The following is a 21,592-nucleotide window of genomic DNA, read 5'->3' as shown; positions in this document are numbered from 1 at the left end:
CTATGACTTCTCCTTCTACATCAAGGAACGTTTCTATGGAAACGACAGGACTTTCTTTTGGGATACGACAATCACATTTCCGATCCACTAATCCTTCTTTACTGCATCCCTCACTCCCAAACATTGACGAATTCACACGGAAATTGCGTCGCTATGAAATACTATGTGTTCTAAGACATTTCTTTCTAAATCGAGTAACGTTTCTATGGAAACGACAGGATTTTCTTTTGGGATACGACAATCTCATTTCCGATCCACTAATCCTTCTTTACTGCATCCCTCACTCCCACACATTGACGAATTCACACGGAAATTGCGTCGCTATGAAATACGAGTACTATGTGTTCTAAGGCATTTCCTTCTAAATCGAGTAACGTTTCTATGGAAACGACAGGATTTTCTTTTGGGATACGACAATCACATGTGCGATCCACTAATCCTTCTTTACTGCATAACTCACTCCCACACATTGACGAATTCACACGGAAATTGCGTCGCTATGAAATACGAGTACTATGTGTTCTAAGACATTTCCTTCTAAATCGAGTAACGTTTCAATGGAAACGACAGGATTTTTTTTTGAGATACGACAATCACATTTCCGATCCACTAATCCTTCTTTACTGCATCCCTCACTGCCACACATTGACGAATTCACACGGAAATTCCGTCGCTATGAAATACTATGTGTTCTAAGACATTTCCTTCTAAATCGAGTAACGTTTCTATGGAAACGACAAAATTTTCTTTTGGGATGCGAAAATCTCATTTCCGATCCACTAATCCTTCTTTACTGCATCCCTCACTCCCAAACATTGACGAATTCACATGGAAATTCCGTCGCTATGAAATACGAGTACTATGTGTTCTAAGACATTTATTTCTAAATCGAGTAACATTTCTATGGAAACGACAGGATTTTCTTTTGGGATACGACAATCACATTTCCGATCCACTAATCCTTCTTTACTTCATCCCTCACTCCCACACATTGACGAATTCACACGGAAATTGCGTCGCTATGAAATACGAGTACTATGTGTTCTAAGACATTTCCTTCTAAATCGAGTAACGTTTCTATGGAAACGACAGGATTATCTTTTGGGATACGACAATCACATTTCCGATCCACTAATCTTTCTTTACTGCATCCCTCACTCCCACACATTGACGAATTCACACGGAAATTGCGTCGATATGAATTACTATGGGTTCTATGACTTCTTCTTCTAAATCAAGTAACGTTTCTATGGAAACGACAGGACTTCTCTTTGGGATACGACAATCTCATTTCCGATCCACTAATCTTTCTTTACTGCATCCCTCACTCCCAAACATTGACGAATTCACACGGATATTGCGTCGCTATGAAATACTATGTGTTCTAAGACATTTCCTTCTAAATAGAGTAACGTTTCTATGGAAACGACAGGATTGTCTTTTGGGATACGACAATCTCATTTCCGATCCACTAATCCTTCTTTACTGCATCCCTCACTCCCACACATTGACGAATTCACACGGAAATTGCGTCGCTATGAATTACTATGGGTTCTATGACTTCTCCTTCTAAATCAAGTAATGTTTCTATGGAAACGAAAGGACTTTTTTTTGGGATACGACAATCTCATTTCCAATCCATTAATCCTTCTTTACTGCATCCCTCACTCCCAAACATTGACGAATTCACACGGATATTGCGTCGCTATGAAATACTATGTGTTCTAGGACATTTCCTTCTAAATCGAATAACGTTTCTATGGAAACGACAGGATTTTCTATTGGGATACGACAATCTCATTTCCGATCCACTAATCCTTCTTTACTGCAACCCTCACTCCCACACATTGACGAATTCACACGGAAATTCCGTCGCTATGAAATACGAGTACTATGTGTTCTAAGACATTTCCTTCTAAATCGAGTAACGTTTCTATGGAAACGACAGGATTTTCTTTTGGGATACGACAATCACATTTCCGATCCACTAATCCTTCTTTACTGCATCCCTCACTCCCAAACATTGACGAATTCACACGGAAATTGCGTCGCTATGAAATACTATGTGTTCTAAGACATTTCCTTCTAAATCGAGTAACGTTTCTATGGAAACGACAGGATTTTCTTTTGGGATACGACAATCACATTTCCGATCCATAAATCCTTCTTTACTGCATCCCTCACTCCCACACATTGACGAATTCACACGGAAATTGCGTCGATATGAATTACTATGGGTTCTATGACTTCTTCTTCTAAATCAAGTAACGTTTCTATGGAAACGACAGGACTTCTCTTTGGGATACGACAATCTCATTTCCGATCCACTAATCTTTCTTTACTGCATCCCTCACTCCCAAACATTGACGAATTCACACGGATATTGCGTCGCTATGAAATACTATGTGTTATAAGACATTTCCTTCTAAATAGAGTAACGTTTCTGTGGAAACGACAGGATTGTCTTTTGGGATACGACAATCTCATTTCCGATCCACTAATCCTTCTTTACTGCATCCCTCACTCCCACACATTGACGAATTCACACGGAAATTGCGTCGCTATGAAATACGAGTACTATGTGTTCTAAGACATTTCCTTCTAAATCGAGTAACGTTTCTATGGAAACGACAGGATTTTCTTTTGGGATACGACAATCACATTTCCGATCCACTAATCCTTCTTTACTGCATCCCTCACTCCCACACATTGACGAATTCACACGGAAATTGCGTCGCTATGAATTACTATGGGTTCTATGACTTCTCCTTCTAAATCAAGTAATGTTTCTATGGAAACGAAAGGACTTTTTTTTGGGATACGACAATCTCATTTCCAGTACATTAATCCTTCATTACTGCATCCCTCACTCCCAAACATTGACGAATTCACACGGAAATTGCGTCGCTCTGAAATACTATGTGTTCTAAGACATTTCCTTCTAAATCGAGTAACGTTTCATTGAAAACGACAGGATTTTCTTTTGGGATACGATAATCTCATTTCCGATCCATTAATCCTTCTTTACTGCATCCCTCACTCCCACACATTGACGAATTCACACGGAAATTGCGTCGCTATGAAATACTATGTGTTCTAGGACATTTCCTTCTAAATCGAATAACGTTTCTATGGAAACGACAGGATTTTCTTTTGGGATACGACAATCTCATTTCCGATCCACTAATCCTTCTTTACTGCATCCCTCACTCCCACACATTGACGAATTCACACGGAAATTGCGTCGCTATGAAATACGAGTACTATGTGTTCTAAGACATTTCCTTCTAAATCGGGTAACGTTTCTATGGAAACGACAGGATTTTCTTTTGGGATACGACAATCACATTTCCGATCCACTAATCCTTCTTTACTGCATCCCTCACTCCCAAACATTGACGAATTCACACGGATATTGCGTCGCTATGAAATACTATGTGTTCTAAGACATATCCTTCTAAATCGAGTAACGTTTCTATGGAAACGACAGGATTTTCTTTTGGGATACGACAATCACATTTCCGATCCACTAATCCTCCTTTACTGCATCCCTCACTATCAAACATTGACGAATTCACACGGAAATTGCGTCGCTATGAAATACTATGTGTTCTAAGACATTTCCTTCTAAATCGAGTAACGTTTCTATGGAAACGACAGGATTTTCTTTTGGGATACGACAATCTCATTTCCGATCCACTAATCCTTCTTTACTGCAACCCTCACTCCCACACATTGACGAATTCACACGGAAATTGCGTCGCTATGAAATTCGAGTACTATGTGTTCTAAGACATTTCCTTCTAAATCGAGTAACGTTTCTATGGAAACGACAGGATTTTCTTTTGGGATACGACAATCACATTTCCGATCCATAAATCCTTCTTTACTGCATCCCTCACTCCCACACATTGACGAATTCACACGGAAATTGCGTCGATATGAATTACTATGGGTTCTATGACTTCTTCTTCTAAATCAAGTAACGTTTCTATGGAAACGACAGGACTTCCCTTTGGGATACGACAATCTCATTTCCGATCCACTAATCTTTCTTTACTGCATCCCTCACTCCCAAACATTGACGAATTCACACGGATATTGCGTCGCTATGAAATACTATGTGTTCTAAGACATTTCCTTTTAAATAGAGTAACGTTTCTATGGAAACGACAGGATTGTCTTTTGGGATACGACAATCTCATTTCCGATCCACTAATCCTTCTTTACTGCATCCCTCACTCCCACACATTGACGAATTCACACGGAAATTGCGTCGCTATGAAATACGAGTACTATGTGTTCTAAGACATTTCCTTCTAAATCGAGTAACGTTTCTATGGAAACGACAGGATTTTCTTTTGGGATACGACAATCACATATCCGATCCACTAATCCTTCTTTACTGCATCCCTCACTCCCACACATTGACGAATTCACACGGAAATTGCGTCGCTATGAATTACTATGGGTTCTATGACTTCTCCTTCTAAATCAAGTAATGTTTCTATGGAAACGAAAGGACTTTTTTTTGGGATACGACAATCTCATTTCCAATCCATTAATCCTTCTTTACTGCATCCCTCACTCCCAAACATTGACGAATTCACACGGAAATTGCGTCGCTATGAAATACTATGTGTTCTAAGACATTTCCTTCTAAATCGAGTAACGTTTCATTGGAAACGACAGGATTTTCTTTTGGGATACGATAATCTCATTTCCGATCCATTAATCCTTCTTTACTGCATCCCTCACTCCCACACATTGACGAATTCACACGGAAATTGCGTCGCTATGAAATACTATGTGTTCTACGACATTTCCTTCTAAATCGAATAACGTTTCTATGGAAACGACAGGATTTTCTATTGGGATACGACAATCTCATTTCCGATCCACTAATCCTTCTTTACTGCATCCCTCACTCCCACACATTGACGAATTTACACGGAAATTGCGTCGCTATGAAATACGAGTACTATGTGTTCTAAGACATTTCCTTCTAAATCGGGTAACGTTTCTATGGAAACGACAGGATTTTCTTTTGGGATACGACAATCACATTTCCGATCCACTAATCCTTCTTTACTGCATCCCTCACTCCCAAACATTGACGAATTCACACGGATATTGCGTCGCTATGAAATACTATGTGTTCTAAGACATATCCTTCTAAATCGAGTAACGTTTCTATGGAAACGACAGGATCTTCTTTTGGGATACGACAATCACATTTCCGATCCACTAATCCTCCTTTACTGCATCCCTCACTATCAAACATTGACGAATTCACACGGAAATTGCGTCGCTATGAAATACTATGTGTTCTAAGACATTTCCTTCTAAATCGAGTGACGTTTCTATGGAAACGACAGGATTTTCTTTTGGGATACGACAATCTCATTTCCGATCCACTAATCCTTCTTTACTGCAACCCTCACTCCCACACATTGACGAATTCACACGGAAATTCCGTCGCTATGAAATACGAGTACTATGTGTTCTAAGACATTTCCTTCTAAATCGAGTAACGTCTCTATGGAAACGACAGGATTTTCTTTAGGGATACGACAATCACATTTCCGATCCACTAATCCTTCTTTACTGCATCCCTCACTCCCAAACATTGACGAATTCACACGGAAATTGCGTCGCTATGAAATACTATGTGTTCTAAGACATTTCCTTCTAAATCGAGTAACGTTTCTATGGAAACGACAGGATTTTCTTTTGGGATACGACAATCACATTTCCGATCCACTAATCCTTATTTACTGCATCCCTCACTCCCACACATTGACTAATTCACACGGAAATTGCGTCGCCATGAAATACGAGTACTTTGAGTTCTAAGACATTTCCTTCTAAATCGAGTAACGTTTCTATGGAAACGAGAGGATTTTCTTTTGGGATACGACAATCACATTTCCGATCCACTAATCCTTCTTTACTGCATCCCTCACTCCCAAACATTGACGAATTCACACGGAAATTGCGTCGCTATGAAATACGAGTACTATGTGTTCTAAGACATTTCCTTCTAAATCGAGTAACGTTTCTATGGAAACGACAGGATTTTCTTTTGGGATACGACAATCACATTTCCGATCCATAAATCCTTCTTTACTGCATCCCTCACTCCCACACATTGACGAATTCACACGGAAATTGCGTCGATATGAATTACTATGGGTTCTATGACTTCTTCTTCTAAATCAAGTAACGTTTCTATGGAAACGACAGGACTTCTCTTTGGGATACGACAATCTCATTTCCGATCCACTAATCTTTCTTTACTGCATCCCTCACTCCCAAACATTGAGGAATTCACACGGATATTGCGTCGCTATGAAATACTATGTGTTATAAGACATTTCCTTCTAAATAGAGTAACGTTTCTGTGGAAACGACAGGTTTGTCTTTTGGGATACGACAATCTCATTTCCGATCCACTAATCCTTCTTTACTGCATCCCTCACTCCCACACATTGACGAATTCACACGGAAATTGCGTCGCTATGAAATACGAGTACTATGTGTTCTAAGACATTTCCTTCTAAATCGAGTAACGTTTCTATGGAAACGACAGGATTTTCTTTTGGGATACGACAATCACATTTCCGATCCACTAATCCTTCTTTACTGCATCCCTCACTCCCACACATTGACAAATTCACACGGAAATTGCGTCGCTATGAATTACTATGGGTTCTATGACTTCTCCTTCTAAATCAAGTAATGTTTCTATGGAAACGAAAGGACTTTTTTTTGGGATACGACAATCTCATTTCCAATCCATTAATCCTTCTTTGCTGCATCCCTCACTCCCAAACATTGACGAATTCACACGGAAATTGCGTCGCTCTGAAATACTATGTGTTCTAAGACATTTCCTTCTAAATCGAGTAACGTTTCATTGAAAACGACAGGATTTTCTTTTGGGATACGATAATCTCATTTCCGATCCATTAATCCTTCTTTACTGCATCCCTCACTCCCACACATTGACGAATTCACACGGAAATTGCGTCGCTATGAAATACTATGTGTTCTAGGACATTTCCTTCTAAATCGAATAACGTTTCTATGGAAACGACAGGATTTTCTTTTGGGATACGACAATCTCATTTCCGATCCACTAATCCTTCTTTACTGCATCCCACACTCCCACACATTGACGAATTCACACGGAAATTGCGTCGCTATGAAATACGAGTACTATGTGTTCTAAGACATTTCCTTCTAAATCGGGTAACGTTTCTATGGAAACGACAGGATTTTCTTTTGGGATACGACAATCACATTTCCGATCCACTAATCCTTCTTTACTGCATCCCTCACTCCCAAACATTGACGAATTCACACGGATATTGCGTCGCTATGAAATACTATGTGTTCTAAGACATATCCTTCTAAATCGAGTAACGTTTCTATGGAAACGACAGGATTTTCTTTTGGGATACGACAATCACATTTCCGATCCACTAATCCTCCTTTACTGCATCCCTCACTATCAAACATTGACGAATTCACACGGAAATTGCGTCGCTATGAAATACTATGTGTTCTAAGACATTTCCTTCTAAATCGAGTAACGTCTCTATGGAAACGACAGGATTTTCTTTTGGGATACGACAATCTCATTTCCGATCCACTAATCCTTCTTTACTGCAACCCTCACTCCCACACATTGACGAATTCACACGGAAATTCCGTCGCTATGAAATACGAGTACTATGTGTTCTAAGACATTTCCTTCTAAATCGAGTAACGTTTCTATGGAAACGACAGGATTTTCTTTTGGGATACGACAATCACATTTCCGATCCACTAATCCTTCTTTACTGCATCCCTCACTCCCAAACATTGACGAATTCACACGGAAATTGCGTCGCTATGAAATACTATGTGTTCTAAGACATTTCCTTCTAAATCGAGTAACGTTCCTATGGAAACGACAGGATTTTCTTTTGGGATACGACAATCACATTTCCGATCCACTAATCCTTCTTTACTGCATCCCTCACTCCCACACATTGACGAATTCACACGGAAATTGCGTCGCCATGAAATACGAGTACTTTGAGTTCTAAGACATTTCCTTCTAAATCGAGTAACGTTTCTATGGAAACGACAGGATTTTCTTTTGGGATACGACAATCACATTTCCGATCCACTAATCCTTCTTTACTGCATCCCTCACTCCCACACATTGACGAATTCACACGGAAATTGCGTCGCTATGAATTACTATGGGTTCTATGACTTCTCCTTCTAAATCAAGTAATGTTTCTATGGAAACGAAAGGACTTTTTTTTGGGATACGACAATCTCATTTCCAATCCATTAATCCTTCTTTACTGCATCCCTCACTCCCAAACATTGACGAATTCACACGGAAATTGCGTCGCTCTGAAATACTATGTGTTCTAAGACATTTCCTTCTAAATCGAGTAACGTTTCATTGGAAACGACAGGATTTTCTTTTGGGATACGATAATCTCATTTCCGATCCATTAATCCTTCTTTACTGCATCCCTCACTCCCACACATTGACGAATTCACACGGAAATTGCGTCGCTATGAAATACGAGTACTATGTGTTCTAAGACATTTCCTTCTAAATCGGGTAACGTTTCTATGGAAACGGCAGGATTTTCTTTTGGGATACGACAATCACATTTCCGATCCACTAATCCTTCTTTACTGCATCCCTCACTCCCAAACATTGACGAATTCACACGGATATAGCGTCGCTATGAAATACTATGTGTTCTAAGACATATCCTTCTAAATCGAGTAACGTTTCTATGGAAACGACAGGATTTTCTTTTGGGATACGACAATCACATTTCCGATCCACTAATCCTCCTTTACTGCATCCCTCACTATCAAACATTGACGAATTCACACGGAAATTGCGTCGCTATGAAATGCTATGTGTTCTAAGACATTTCCTTCTAAATCGAGTAACGTTTCTATGGAAACGACAGGATTTTCTTTTGGGATACGACAATCTCATTTCCGATCCACTAATCCTTCTTTACTGCAACCCTCACTCCCACACATTGACGAATTCACACGGAAATTCCGTCGCTATGAAATACGAGTACTATGTGTTCTAAGACATTTCCTTCTAAATCGAGTAACGTTTCTATGGAAACGACAGGATTTTCTTTTGGGATACGACAATCACATTTCCGATCCACTAATCCTTCTTTACTGCATCCCTCACTCCCAAACATTGACGAATTCACACGGAAATTGCGTCGCTATGAAATACTATATGTTCTAAGACATTTCCTTCTAAATCGAGTAACGTTCCTATGGAAACTACAGGATTTTCTTTTGGGATACGACAATCACATTTCCGATCCACTAATCCTTCTTTACTACATCCCTCACTCCCACACATTGACGAATTCACACGGAAATTGCGTCGCCATGAAGTACGAGTACTTTGAGTTCTAAGACATTTCCTTCTAAATCGAGTAACGTTTCTATGGAAACGACAGGATTTTCTTTTGGGATATGACAATCACATTTCCGATCCACTAATCCTTCTTTACTGCATCCCTCACTCCCAAACATTGACGAATTCACACGGAAATTGCGTCACTATGAAATACGAGTACTATGTGTTCTAAGACATTTCCTTCTAAATCGAGTAACATTTCTATGGAAACGACAGGATTTTCTTTTGGGATACGACAATCTCATTTCCGATCCACTAATCCTTCTTTACTGCATCCCTCACTCCCACACATTGACGAATTCACACGGAAATTGCGTCGCTATGAAATACGAGTACTACGTGTTCTAAGGCATTTCCTTCTAAATCGAGTAACATTTCTATGGAAACGACAGGATTTTCTTTTGGGATACGACATTCACATGTCTGATCCACTAATCCTTCTTTACTGCATAACTCATTCCCACACATTGACGAATTCACACGGAAATTGCGTCGCTATGAAATACGAGTACTATGTGTTCTAAGACATTTCCTTCAAAATCGAGTAACGTTTCTATGGAAACGACAGGATTTTTTCTTGAGATACGACAATCACATTTCCGATCCACTAATCGTTCTTTACTGCATCCCTCACTCCCACACATTGACGAATTCACACGGAAATTCCGTCGCTATGAAATACTATGTGTTCTAAGACATTTCCTTCTAAATCGAGTAACGTTTCTATGGAAACGACAAAATTTTCTTTTGGGATACGACAATCTCATTTCCGATCCACTAATCGTTCTTTACTGCATCCCTCATTCCCAAACATTTACGAATTCACACGGAAATTCCGTCGCTATGAAATACGAGTACTATGTGTTCTAAGACATTTCCTTCTAAATCGAGTAACATTTCTATGGAAACGACAGGATTTTCCTTTGGGATACGACAATCACATTTCCGATCCACTAATCCTTCTTTACTGCATCCCTCACTCCCACACAATGACGATTTCACACGGAAATTGCGTCGCTATGAAATACGAGTACTATGTGTTCTAAGACATTTCCTTCTAAATCGAGTAACGTTTCTATGGAAACGACAGGATTTTCTTTTGGGATACGACAATCACATTTCTGATCCATAAATCCTTCTTTACTGCATCCCTCACTCCCTCACATTGACGAATTCACACGGAAATTGCGTCGATATGAATTACTATGGGTTCTATGACTTCTCCTTCTAAATCAAGTAACGTTTCTATGGAAACGACAGGACTTTTTTTTGGGATACGACAATCTCATTTCCGATCCACTAATCTTTCTTTACTGCATCCCTCACTCCCAAACATTAACGAATTCACACGGAAATTGCGTCGCTATGAAATACGAGTACTATGTGTTCTAAGACATTTCCTTCTAAATCGGGTAACGTTTCTATGGAAACGACAGGATTTTCTTTTGGGATACGACAATCACATTTCCGATCCACTAATCCTTCTTTACTGCATCCCTCACTCCCACACATTGACGAATTCACACGGAAATTGCGTCGCTATGAAATACGAGTACTATGTGTTCTAAGACATTTCCTTCTAAATCGAGTAACGTTTCTATGGAAACGACAGGATTTTCTTTTGGGATACGATAATCTCATTTCCGATCCATTAATCCTTCTTTACTGCATCCCTCACTCCCACACATTGACGAATTCACACGGAAATTGTGTCGCTATGAAATACTATGTGTTCTAGGACATTTCCTTCTAAATCGAATAACGTTTCTATGGAAACGACAGGATTTTCTTTTGGGATACGACAATCTCATTTCCGATCCACTAATCCTTCTTTACTGCATCCCTCACTCCCACACATTGACGAATTCATACGGAAATTGCGTCGCTATGAAATACGAGTGCTATGTGTTCTAAGACATTTCCTTCTAAATCGGGTAACGTTTCTATGGAAACGACAGGATTTTCTTTTGGGATACGACAATCATTTTTCCGATCCACTAATCCTTCTTTACTGCATCCCTCACTCCCAAACATTGACGAATTCACACGGATATTGCGTCGCTATGAAATACTATGTGTTCTAAGACATATCCTTCTAAATCGAGTAACGTTTCTATGGAAACGACAGGATTTTCTTTTGGGATACGACAATCACATTTCCGATCCACTAATCCTCCTTTACTGCATCCCACACTATCAAACATTGACGAATTCACACGGAAATTGCGTCGCTATGAAATACTATGTGTTCTAAGACATTTCCTTCTAAATCGAGTAACGTTTCTATGGAAACGACAGGATTTTCTTTTGGGATACGACAATCACATTTCCGATCCACTAATCCTTCTTTACTGCATCCCTCACTCCCACACATTGACGAATTCACACGGAAATTGCGTCGCCATGAAATACGAGTACTTTGAGTTCTAAGACATTTCCTTCTAAATCGAGTAACGTTTCTATGGAAACGACAGGATTTTCTTTTGGGATATGACAATCATATTTCCGATCCACTAATCCTTCTTTACTGCATCCCTCACTCCCAAACATTGACGAATTCACACGGAAATTGCGTCGCTATGAAATACGAGTACTATGTGTTCTAAGACATTTCCTTCTAAATCGAGTAACGTTTCTATGGAAACGACAGGATTTTCTTTTGGGATACGACAATCTCATTTCCGATCCACTAATCCTTCTTTACTGCATCCCTCACTCCCACACATTGACGAATTCACACGGAAATTGCGTCGCTATGAAATACGAGTACTACGTGTTCTAAGGCATTTCCTTCTAAATCGAGTAACATTTCTATGGAAACGACAGGATTTTCTTTTGGGATACGACATTCACATGTCTGATCCACTAATCCTTCTTTACTGCATAACTCATTCCCACACATTGACGAATTCACACGGAAATTGCGTCGCTATGAAATACGAGTACTATGTGTTCTAAGACATTTCCTTCTAAATCGAGTAACGTTTCTATGGAAACGACAGGATTTTTTCTTGAGATACGACAATCACATTTCCGATCCACTAATCGTTCTTTACTGCATCCCTCACTCCCACACATTGACGAATTCACACGGATATTCCGTCGCTATGAAATACGAGTACTATGTGTTCTAAGACATTTCCTTCTAAATCGAGTAACGTTTCTATGGAAAGGACAGAATTTTTTTTTGGGATTCGACAATCACATTTCCGATCCACTAATCCTTCTTTACTGCATCCCTCACTCCCAAACATTGACGAATTCACACGGAAATTGCGTCGCTATGAAATACTATGTGTTCTAAGACATTTCCTTCTAAATCAAGTAACGTTTCTATGGAAACGACAGGATTTTCTTTTGGGATACGACAATCACATTTCCGATCCACTAATCCTTCTTTACTGCATCCCTCACTCCCACACATTGACGAATTCACACGGAAATTGCGTCGCCATGAAATACGAGTACTTTGAGTTCTAAGACATTTCCTTCTAAATCGAGTAACGTTTCTATGGAAACGACAGGATTTTCTTTTGGGATATGACAATCATATTTCCGATCCACTAATCCTTCTTTACTGCATCCCTCACTCCCAAACATTGACGAATTCACACGGAAATTGCGTCGCTATGAAATACGAGTACTATGTGTTCTAAGACATTTCCTTCTAAATCGAGTAACGTTTCTATGGAAACGACAGGATTTTCTTTTGGGATACGACAATCTCATTTCCGATCCACTAATCCTTCTTTACTGCATCCCTCACTCACACACATTGACGAATTCACACGGAAATTGCGTCGCTATGAAATACGAGTACTACGTGTTCTAAGGCATTTCCTTCTAAATCGAGTAACATTTCTATGGAAACGACAGGATTTTCTTTTGGGATACGACATTCACATGTCTGATCCACTAATCCTTCTTTACTGCATAACTCATTCCCACACATTGACGAATTCACACGGAAATTGCGTCGCTATGAAATACGAGTACTATGTGTTCTAAGACATTTCCTTCTAAATCGAGTAACGTTTCTATGGAAACGACAGGATTTTTTCTTGAGATACGACAATCACATTTCCGATCCACTAATCGTTCTTTACTGCATCCCTCACTCCCACACATTGACGAATTCACACGGATATTCCGTCGCTATGAAATACTATGTGTTCTAAGACATTTCCTTCTAAATCGAGTAAGATTTCTATGGAAACGACAGGATTTTCTTTTGGGATACGACAATCACATTTCCGATCCACTAATCCTTCTTTACTGCATCCCTCACTCCCACACAATGACGATTTCACACGGAAATTGCGTCGCTATGAAATACGAGTACTATGTGTTCTAAGACATTTCCTTCTAAATCGAGTAACGTTTCTATGGAAACGACAGGATTTTCTTTTGGGACACGACAATCACATTTCTGTTCCATAAATCCTTCTTTACTGCATCCCTCACTCCCTCACATTGACGAATTCACACGGAAATTGCGTCGATATGACTTACTATGGGTTCTATGACTTCTCCTTCTAAATCAAGTAACGTTTCTATGGAAACGACAGGACTTTTTTTTGGGATACGACAATCTCATTTCCGATCCACTAATCTTTCTTTACTGCATCCCTCACTCCCAAACATTGACGAATTCACACGGAAATTGCGTCGCTATGAAATACGAGTACTATGTGTTCTAAGACATTTCCTTCTAAATCGGGTAACGTTTCTATGGAAACGACAGGATTTTCTTTTGGGATACGACAATCACATTTCCGATCCACTAATCCTTCTTTACTGCATCCCTCACTCCCACACATTGACGAATTCACACGGAAATTGCGTCGCTATGAAATACGAGTACTATGTGTTCTAAGACATTTCCTTCTAAATCGAGTAACGTTTCTATGGAAACGACAGGATTTTCTTTTGGGATACGACAATCACATTTCCGATCCACTAATCCTTCTTTACTGCATCCCTCACTCCCACACATTGACGAATTCACACGGAAATTGCGTCGCTATGAATTACTATGGGTTCTATGACTTCTCCTTCTAAATCAAGTAATGTTTCTATGGAAACGAAAGGACTTTTTTTTGGGATACGACAATCTCATTTCCAATCCATTAATCCTTCTTTACTGCATCCCTCACTCCCAAACATTGACGAATTCACACGGAAATTGCGTCGCTATGAAATACTATGTGTTCTAAGACATTTCCTTCTAAATCGAGTAACGTTTCATTGGAAACGACAGGATTTTCTTTTGGGATACGATAATCTCATTTCCGATCCATTAATCCTTCTTTACTGCATCCCTCACTCCCACACATTGACGAATTCACACGGAAATTGCGTCGCTATGAAATACTATGTGTTCTAGGACATTTCCTTCTAAATCGAATAACGTTTCTATGGAAACGACAGGATTTTCTTTTGGGATACGAAAATCTCATTTCCGATCCACTAATCCTTCTTTACTGCATCCCTCACTCCCACACATTGACGAATTCATACGGAAATTGCGTCGCTATGAAATACGAGTACTATGTGTTCTAAGACATTTCCTTCTAAATCGGGTAACGTTTCTATGGAAACGACAGGATTTTCTTTTGGGATACGACAATCACATTTCCGATCCACTAATCCTTCTTTACTGCATCCCTCAATCCCAAACATTGACGAATTCACACGGATATTGCGTCGCTATGAAATACTATGTGTTCTAAGACATATCCTTCTAAATCGAGTAACGTTTCTATGGAAACGACAGGATTTTCTTTTGGGATACGACAATCACATTTCCGATCCACTAATCCTCCTTTACTGCATCCCACACTATCAAACATTGACGAATTCACACGGAAATTGCGTCGCTATGAAATACTATGTGTTCTAAGACATTTCCTTCTAAATCGAGTAACGTTTCTATGGAAACGACAGGATTTTCTTTTGGGATACGACAATCACATTTCCGATCCACTAATCCTTCTTTACTGCAACCCTCACTCCCACACATTGACGAATTCACACGGAAATTCCGTCGCTATGAAATACGAGTACTATGTGTTCTAAGACATTTCCTTCTAAATCGAGTAACGTTTCTATGGAAAGGACAGGATTTTTTTTTGGGATACGACAATCACATTTCCGATCCACTAATCCTTCTTTACTGCATCCCTCACTCCCAAACATTGACGAATTCACACGGAAATTGCGTCGCTATGAAATACTATGTGTTCTAAGACATTTCCTTCTAAATCAAGTAACGTTTCTATGGAAACGACAGGATTTTCTTTTGGGATACGACAATAACATTTCCGATCCACTAATCCTTCTTTACTGCATCCCTCACTCCCACACATTGACGAATTCACACGGAAATTGCGTCGCCATGAAATACGAGTACTTTGAGTTCTAAGACATTTCCTTCTAAATCGAGTAACGTTTCTATGGAAACGACAGGATTTTCTTTTGGGATATGACAATCATATTTCCGATCCACTAATCCTTCTTTACTGCATCCCTCACTCCCAAACATTGACGAATTCACACGGAAATTGCGTCGATATGACTTACTATGGGTTCTATGACTTCTCCTTCTAAATCAAGTAACGTTTCTATGGAAACGACAGGACTTTTTTTTGGGATACGACAATCTCATTTCCGATCCACTAATCTTTCTTTACTGCATCCCTCACTCCCAAACATTGACGAATTCACACGGAAATTGCGTCGCTATGAAATACGAGTACTATGTGTTCTAAGACATTTCCTTCTAAATCGGGTAACGTTTCTATGGAAACGACAGGATTTTCTTTTGGGATACGACAATCACATTTCCGATCCACTAATCCTTCTTTACTGCATCCCTCACTCCCACACATTGACGAATTCACACGGAAATTGCGTCGCTATGAAATACGAGTACTATGTGTTCTAAGACATTTCCTTCTAAATCGAGTAACGTTTCTATGGAAACGACAGGATTTTCTTTTGGGATACGACAATCACATTTCCGATCCACTAATCCTTCTTTACTGCATCCCTCACTCCCACACATTGACGAATTCACACGGAAATTGCGTCGCTATGAATTACTATGGGTTCTATGACTTCTCCTTCTAAATCAAGTAATGTTTCTATGGAAACGAAAGGACTTTTTTTTGGGATACGACAATCTCATTTCCAATCCATTAATCCTTCTTTACTGCATCCCTCACTCCCAAACATTGACGAATTCACACGGAAATTGCGTCGCTATGAAATACTATGTGTTCTAAGACATTTCCTTCTAAATCGAGTAACGTTTCATTGGAAACGACAGGATTTTCTTTTGGGATACGATAATCTCATTTCCGATCCATTAATCCTTCTTTACTGCATCCCTCACTCCCACACATTGACGAATTCACACGGAAATTGCGTCGCTATGAAATACTATGTGTTCTAGGACATTTCCTTCTAAATCGAATAACGTTTCTATGGAAACGACAGGATTTTCTTTTGGGATACGAAAATCTCATTTCCGATCCACTAATCCTTCTTTACTGCATCCCTCACTCCCACACATTGACGAATTCATACGGAAATTGCGTCGCTATGAAATACGAGTACTATGTGTTCTAAGACATTTCCTTCTAAATCGGGTAACGTTTCTATGGAAACGACAGGATTTTCTTTTGGGATACGACAATCACATTTCCGATCCACTAATCCTTCTTTACTGCATCCCTCAATCCCAAACATTGACGAATTCACACGGATATTGCGTCGCTATGAAATACTATGTGTTCTAAGACATATCCTTCTAAATCGAGTAACGTTTCTATGGAAACGACAGGATTTTCTTTTGGGATACGACAATCACATTTCCGATCCACTAATCCTCCTTTACTGCATCCCACACTATCAAACATTGACGAATTCACACGGAAATTGCGTCGCTATGAAATACTATGTGTTCTAAGACATTTCCTTCTAAATCGAGTAACGTTTCTATGGAAACGACAGGATTTTCTTTTGGGATACGACAATCACATTTCCGATCCACTAATCCTTCTTTACTGCAACCCTCACTCCCACACATTGACGAATTCACACGGAAATTCCGTCGCTATGAAATACGAGTACTATGTGTTCTAAGACATTTCCTTCTAAATCGAGTAACGTTTCTATGGAAAGGACAGGATTTTTTTTTGGGATACGACAATCACATTTCCGATCCACTAATCCTTCTTTACTGCATCCCTCACTCCCAAACATTGACGAATTCACACGGAAATTGCGTCGCTATGAAATACTATGTGTTCTAAGACATTTCCTTCTAAATCAAGTAACGTTTCTATGGAAACGACAGGATTTTCTTTTGGGATACGACAATAACATTTCCGATCCACTAATCCTTCTTTACTGCATCCCTCACTCCCACACATTGACGAATTCACACGGAAATTGCGTCGCCATGAAATACGAGTACTTTGAGTTCTAAGACATTTCCTTCTAAATCGAGTAACGTTTCTATGGAAACGACAGGATTTTCTTTTGGGATATGACAATCATATTTCCGATCCACTAATCCTTCTTTACTGCATCCCTCACTCCCAAACATTGACGAATTCACACGGAAATTGCGTCGCTATGAAATACGAGTACTATGTGTTCTAAGACATTTCCTTCTAAATCGAGTAACGTTTCTATGGAAACGACAGGATTTTCTTTTGGGATACGACAATCTCATTTCCGATCCACTAATCCTTCTTTACTGCATCCCTCACTCCCACACATTGACGAATTCACACGGAAATTGCGTCGCTATGAAATACGAGTACTACGTGTTCTAAGGCATTTCCTTCTAAATCGAGTAACATTTCTATGGAAACGACAGGATTTTCTATTGGGATACGACATTCACATGTCTGATCCACTAATCCTTCTTTACTGCATAACTCATTCCCACACATTGACGAATTCACACGGAAATTGCGTCGCTATGAAATACGAGTACTATGTGTTCTAAGACATTTCCTTCTAAATCGAGTAACGTTTCTATGGAAACGACAGGATTTTTTCTTGAGATACGACAATCACATTTCCGATCCACTAATCGTTCTTTACTGCATCCCTCACTCCCACATATTGACGAATTCACACGGAAATTCCGTCGCTATGAAATACTATGTGTTCTAAGACATTTCCTTCTAAATCGAGTAACGTTTCTATGGAAACGACAAAATTTTCTTTTGGGATACGACAATCTCATTTCCGATCCACTAATCCTTCTTTACTGCATCCCTCACTCCCAAACATTTACGAATTCACACGGAAATTCCGTCGCTATGAAATACGAGTACTATGTGTTCTAAGACATTTCCTTCTAAATCGAGTAACATTTCTATGGAAACGACAGGATTTTCTTTTGGGATACGACAATCACATTTCCGATGCACTAATCCTTCTTTACTGCATCCCTCACTCCCACACAATGACGATTTCACACGGAAATTGCGTCGCTATGAAATACGAGTACTATGTGTTCTAAGACATTTCCTTCTAAATCGAGTAACGTTTCTATGGAAACGACAGGATTTTCTTTTGGGATACGACAATCACATTTCTGATCCATAAATCCTTCTTTACTGCATCCCTCACTCCCTCACATTGACGAATTCACACGGAAATTGCGTCGATATGAATTACTATGGGTTCTATGACTTCTCCTTCTAAATCAAGTAACGTTTCTATGGAAACGACAGGACTTTTTTTTGGGATACGACAATCTCATTTCCGATCCACTAATCTTTCTTTACTGCATCCCTCACTCCCAAACATTGACGAATTCACACGGAAATTGCGTCGCTATGAAATACGAGTACTATGTGTTCTAAGACATTTCCTTCTAAATCGGGTAACGTTTCTATGGAAACGACAGGATTTTCTTTTGGGATACGACAATCACATTTCCGATCCACTAATCCTTCTTTACTGCATCCCTCACTCCCACACATTGACGAATTCACACGGAAATTGCGTCGCTATGAAATACGAGTACTATGTGTTCTAAGACATTTCCTTCTAAATCGAGTAACGTTTCTATGGAAACGACAGGATTTTCTTTTGGGATACGACAATCACATTTCCGATCCACTAATCCTTCTTTACTGCATCCCTCACTCCCACACATTGACGAATTCACACGGAAATTGCGTCGCTATGAATTACTATGGGTTCTATGACTTCTCCTTCTAAATCAAGTAATGTTTCTATGGAAACGAAAGGACTTTTTTTTGGGATACGACAATCTCATTTCCAATCCATTAATCCTTCTTTACTGCATCCCTCACTCCCAAACATTGACGAATTCACACGGAAATTGCGTCGCTATGAAATACTATGTGTTCTAAGACATTTCCTTCTAAATCGAGTAACGTTTCATTGGAAACGACAGGATTTTCTTTTGGGATACGATAATCTCATTTCCGATCCATTAATCCTTCTTTACTGCATCCCTCACTCCCACACATTGACGAATTCACACGGAAATTGCGTCGCTATGAAATACTATGTGTTCTAGGACATTTCCTTCTAAATCGAATAACGTTTCTATGGAAACGACAGGATTTTCTTTTGGGATACGACAATCTCATTTCCGATCCACTAATCCTTCTTTACTGCATCCCTCACTCCCACACATTGACGAATTCACACGGAAATTGCGTCGCTATGAAATACGAGTACTATGTGTTCTAAGACATTTCCTTCTAAATCGGGTAACGTTTCTATGGAAACGACAGGATTTTCTTTTGGGATACGACAATCACATTTCCGATCCACTAATCCTTCTTTACTGCATCCCTCACTCCCAAACATTGACGGATTCACACGGATATTGCGTCGCTATGAAATACTATGTGTTCTAAGACATATCCTTCTAAATCGAGTAACGTTTCTATGGAAACGACAGGATTTTCTTTTGGGATACGACAATCACATTTCCGATCCACTAATCCTCCTTTACTGCATCCCACACTATCAAACATTGACGAATTCACACGGAAATTGCGTCGCTATGAAATACTATGTGTTCTAAGACATTTCCTTCTAAATCGAGTAACGTTTCTATGGAAACGACAGGATTTTCTTTTGGGATACGACAATCTCATTTCCGATCCACTAATCCTTCTTTACTGCAACCCTCACTCCCACACATTGACGAATTCACACGGAAATTCCGTCGCTATGAAATACGAGTACTATGTGTTCTAAGACATTTCCTTCTAAATCGAGTAACGTTTCTATGGAAAGGACAGGATTTTTTTTTGGGATACGACAATCACATTTCCGATCCACTAATCCTTCTTTACTGCATCCCTCACTCCCAAACATTGACGAATTCACACGGAAATTGCGTCGCTATGAAATACTATGTGTTCTAAGACATTTCCTTCTAAATCAAGTAACGTTTCTATGGAAACGACAGGATTTTCTTTTGGGATACTACAATCACATTTCCGATCCACTAATCCTTCTTTACTGCATCCCTCACTCCCACACATTGACGAATTCACACGGAAATTGCGTCGCCATGAAATACGAGTACTTTGAGTTCTAAGACATTTCCTTCTAAATCGAGTAACGTTTCTATGGAAACGACAGGATTTTCTTTTGGGATATGACAATCACATTTCCGATCCACTAATCCTTCTTTACTGCATCCCTCACTCCCAAACATTGACGAATTCACACGGAAATTGCGTCGCTATGAAATACGAGTACTATGTGTTCTAAGACATTTCCTTCTAAATCGAGTAACGTTTCTATGGAAACGACAGGATTTTCTTTTGGGATACGTCAATCTCATTTCCGATCCACTAATTCTTCTTTTCTGCATCCCTCACTCCCACACATTGACGAATTCTCACGGAAATTGCGTCGCTATGAAATACGAGTACTACGTGTTCTAAGGCATTTCCTTCTAAATCGAGTAACATTTCTATGGAAACGACAGGATTTTCTTTTGGGATACGACATTCACATGTCTGATCCACTAATCCTTCTTTACTGCATAACTCATTCCCACACATTGACGAATTCACACGGAAATTGCGTCGC

This window comes from Schistocerca serialis, chromosome 6, assembly GCF_023864345.2.
Source record: "Schistocerca serialis cubense isolate TAMUIC-IGC-003099 chromosome 6, iqSchSeri2.2, whole genome shotgun sequence".
Lineage (NCBI taxonomy): Eukaryota > Metazoa > Arthropoda > Insecta > Orthoptera > Acrididae > Schistocerca > Schistocerca serialis.
This window is presented reverse-complemented; position numbering follows the sequence as displayed.